Consider the following 4,719-nt stretch of genomic DNA (forward strand, 5'->3'; position numbering starts at 1 on the left):
ACAAAGCCACCAGGTCTGGAAATCAAACTGTGGTTGTCCATGTGGGAGTCCAGCACCATTAAAGAATTATTTTAAGGGGCCAGCAGGTGGTGTGGTGGCTAGAAGTGCTGGACTCCCACATGGCTGACCACAGTTCGAGTCCTGGACCTGGCGGCTTGCTTTCTCACTTTCTCTCTCTCTCACTCTGTCCCTCTCTGGTCAAATTAAAATAAATAAATAAATAAATAAATAAATAAATAAAGGTGAATAAAATGATTCTTTAAAAATTAAAAAAAGAATTATTTTAAAAATATAATTTAACCCCAGGATGACCAACTTCAAGACAATATTATGGTAAAATTACTATATTTTAAAGATAAAGAAAACATCCAAAGGTTTTCCAGGCAGCATGAAAGGAGTCACAAAAGCCACAAAATTAGATGGGCAATCACATACAAGGCAAAGCAATAGTGGAGCAGCATTTTCCTTTCTTTTCTTTTTTTTTTAGAGAGATTTTTACTGTTGGGTGTGTGCACTCACTAGAGAGACAAGAGACACAGAAAGTGAGAAATCAGCCCCATCAGCCCCCAAGGGGGATGGCCATGCCGCAATCCCTTCTCCTCCATTCTCCTCTTGGAACTTCAGGCACACACTCACACGTGCCCAACGTGTTTTAAGCCACCGGATCTGGGACTCAACCACGGTCGACTACATGGGAGCCCAGCAGCATAACCATTATGCCATCGGCTGGTCTTGGAGCAGCATTTTCAATAAACTCATGAAAAGAAAGCCAAACCAATGATGTTCTCTCCAACCATGCTCTTCTCGCAGTGTAAGGGAATGACTCTGCTGTGGCACTTTGATGACCTTAGACTTCTCCACAGAGGCCATGTGGCAACCTCAACCACAGTCTGACTCAAACTTTGGCTAAAAGCCCAGGACCATGAAGAGATAGGAAGTCTTTTTTCTTTTTCTTTTTGGCGGAGGGCCTACATGCTTGAGAGACTAAGAGAGATAGAGGAGCCAGAAAGCTGTCTCCTCCATCTCTCTAATAGGCACATGCACCCTGGGGTGTCTTTCAAGCTGCTGAGGGCTGGAGCTCAAACTGCAGTTGGCCATGTGTGATCCAGCTGCCTTCACCACCATGCCCCAAGATAAGCAATCTGGCAAGGAGCTATCATAAGGTTTTTTCCTTACCAGTAAACCTTTGTGGAAAATGGCATTAAAGTATAAAACGATTTTGATGGGATCAGCAGATGCCATAATGGTTACATCGCTGAACTCCCACATAGTTGATGGCAGTTCGATTCCCAGACCTGGTACCTTGAGACCGCACTGGGAGCGTGTATGTGTGCGTGTGCCCAAAATCCTGAGGGGAAAATGGAGGAGAAGGGATTGCAGTGTGGTCATTCCCCCTAGCGGGGTGATTTCTCACTTTCTGTCTCTCCATCTTTCCAGTGAGTGCATGTGCCCTATAGTAAAAATCTCTCAGTGCATATTTTTTAAGAATTATTGCATTTAACTTTATTATTATTTTCCAGTTTGATCAGACAGGGAGAGAGAGAGAAAAAGAAAGAGAGGGAAAGTGAGAGAGCAACCCACCAGGTCTAGGACTTGAACTGCGGTTGGCCATGTAGGAATCCAGCGCCTTTAACCACCATGCCACTTGCCGGCCCCCTCCAATGCATAATTTTTATTATACACTTTTTCCATGGACTTTTTGAAGATCCCTCATGCAAATAATAAACCTATCTTGATCCATTTGTCTTCTTACTGTTCCTGTAAAAGAGTATGACAAGCTTACCTGCCACTGCACTGCCAGCGAGACCACACGTTTCAGAAGGGACTGTGTGAACCGTGTTAGGGGATATGGGAAGGATCGGAGAGCAATGTTCTCCCTTGGGTGGGAGACATGGGGGGTGGGTGAGGTTCTCCTATTGTCCTGCATGCTAGTGAATGCTTACAGACTGAGCAAGGACACGGGAGGATTAAAACTAACCACCCAAATGGCACTTTAGTTGTTGCTAAAAGTTTGTTGAAACTGAGCGACTGGCCCCTTAAAAGCAAAAGCAACTGCAGAGCTGTGCTTTCTGGGGTGGGGGTGCTCCCTTTGTGTTCCCAACCCTTCTCTTCCCCGCATCCTAACACAGGCACTTCAAAAATAAGCCTCTCCACTGTTCCAACTGACTTCATAGCCTGGTTACAGTTTCGGGCACTCCTGAGATCTCAGTCAAGGAGATAAGATGGCCTTCCCGAAGCGGGTGCTGTAACTTGTGGAGGGCACGTGTTAAACTCCTTGGTTTGTAATCCTGTAAAGGAGGGTGAATTCAGGAGCTGGCAGGTGGTGGTGGTGGTGAAGGTGTTGGACTCCCATGTGGCCAACCATGGTTCAACACCCCACAAGGGGGAGGAGAACCCATTCCTTGACAGGGAATGGAAGTGGGGCTACAGGGGTAGATAAATGAGCTACTAGAACCAGGGACCTACAAACTGTGTGTGTGTGTGTTTTAAACTATGACGAGCAGATGGCAAAATGGTTACATTTTTGGACTCCCACATAGTCATCTGTGGTTTGAGTCCTAGACCAGCATCTTAAAATGCAGGCTGGGCACATGTGCATGTGAACCCAAAACCCCAAGAGAAGAATGGAGGAGAAAGGATTGTGGCATGGCCATTCCTCCTGGGGGTTAATTTCTAGCTTTCTGCCTCTCTGTTTCTCTGTCTCTCCAGAGAGTACATGTACCCTATGGCAAAAATCTCTCAAAAAAAAACCAAAAAGTCTTACCATCGTGAGCCACCTCCACTGACGTGGGAGTGGAGGAAGCTCTAGTCCTCACGGTGCCATCTGCCTCTGGTCCTAGAAGGCCATACCCTCTCACAGGCTACACACCCATGCCTGTGCCTCTGCCCTGCCATGGCATCCCAGAGGGGCCCACCAGGTCCACAAGTCCCAGTGCGGCTACCTCTGCCGGCAGTCCCTCGGACTGACAAAGAGATGCACCTCTGCCTGTGGATAGCAGGTTGTCAGACCCAGGATGGTGGGTAATGCTGGCGGGAAGACGGGAGCAGGGAGGAGCGCAGGTTGAGAAGAGGGCACAGCAATGGTACTGTGGCATCCCCGGCATCATAAGGACTCAGGTGGGTACAGGAGCAGAGACATTCTGAATGGAAAACTGTGAATTCCAAGGTCACAACTGAATTGAAAGTTGCCCTTGTGTGCCAGTTGGTGGCATGGTGGTTGTGGCTGAATATGCTCCTGGTTATCGGAGGCTTGAAAAACACACTGGGAGCATGCGCTTCTACGCCCAAAATCTCAAAAGGAGGGAGAAAAGGAGCACAATGTCCCCCAAAGCGGGGTGTGCTTTCTCTCAATACTCACCTCACACCACATTTAAAAAAAAAAAAAAAATGGGGGCCAGCTGGCGTAGTGGTTGCATGGCTGGGCTCCCTCATGGCCAGTCACAATTCGAATCCCAGACCCAGTGGCTTGAAAATCACACTGGACGTGTGCCCGAGATCCAGGAAGGAAAATGGAGCAGAAGGGACTGCAGCGTGGCTACCCCCTGGGGGCGGGGGTGATTTCCGTCTTTCGGAAGTGCATGAAGCCTGTAACAAAAATCACTCTCTCAAAAGTAATTAATTAATTAATTAATTTTTAAAATAAAATGAGCCTTTCTTGAAAAAAAGAAAACCTTAAAATCTTTTATAAAATAAATTATTTCCAGAGCTGGCATATAGCATGAGGGTTGGGGTACAGGACTGCCACATGACTAATCATGGTTCAAGTCGTGTACTGGGCAGCTTGCTTTCTCGCCTCTCTTCCTCTCTCTCTCTCTCTCTGTCACTTTCTGGTGATTGTGCATGCCCTATAGCAAATTAGAATGATAATAATAATAATAAATAAAATAAATCTTTAAACAAATGTAATAAAAAGAACTGATTTTCAACAGGTTTTGAACTAAGGACATTGAGTTGTGGGGAAAACATGAAAACCACTAAAACTAAGAAAAGCAAATTCTGCTGTCATTGCCTCGCACACAACAATGGACTTCAGCCAGGTAGGTTTATACCCTTAGATTGGACCCATTTTATTTTAAGGTCACTATTGGTGAAATTTAAGCTGCATCTAGAATATTCACAATGACTCTTTTAATTTTAGTCATTTTAAATTTAAAACACATTACAAAATTTGTATAATAAGCATAGAAAGCTACTGTATGTTATCTTTACAAAACAGGAAAGATGGTAAATAGCAAAGTCTCACAAAATGGTCTTTTTTTTTTGGAGAGGTTTTCGCTATAGGGCGCGTGCGCTCACCAGACAGACAGAGAGAGACAGAGAGACAGAAAGCGAGAAATCATCCACCAGGGAGGATGGTCACGCCGCAATCCCTTCTCCTCCATTCTCCTCTCGGGATCTTGGGCACGCACACACACGCGCCCAGCGAGAGCTTAGAGATAGGAAGTCTTTTTTCTTTTTCTTTTTGGCGGAGGGCCTACATGCTTGAGAGACTAAGAGAGATAGAGGAGCCAGAAAGCTGTCTCCTCCATCTCTCTAATAGGCACATGCACCCTGGGGTGTCTTTCAAGCTGCTGAGGGCTGGAGCTCAAACTGCAGTTGGCCATGTGTGATCCAGCTGCCTTCACCACCATGCCCCAAGATAAGCAATCTGGCAAGGAGCTATCATAAGGTTTTTTCCTTACCAGTAAACCTTTGTGGAAAATGGCATTAAAGTATAAA

The sequence above is a fragment of the Tupaia chinensis genome, unplaced genomic scaffold (genome assembly GCF_000334495.1).
Source record: "Tupaia chinensis unplaced genomic scaffold, TupChi_1.0 Scaffold145814_1, whole genome shotgun sequence".
In the NCBI taxonomy this organism is placed as follows: Eukaryota; Metazoa; Chordata; class Mammalia; order Scandentia; family Tupaiidae; genus Tupaia; species Tupaia belangeri.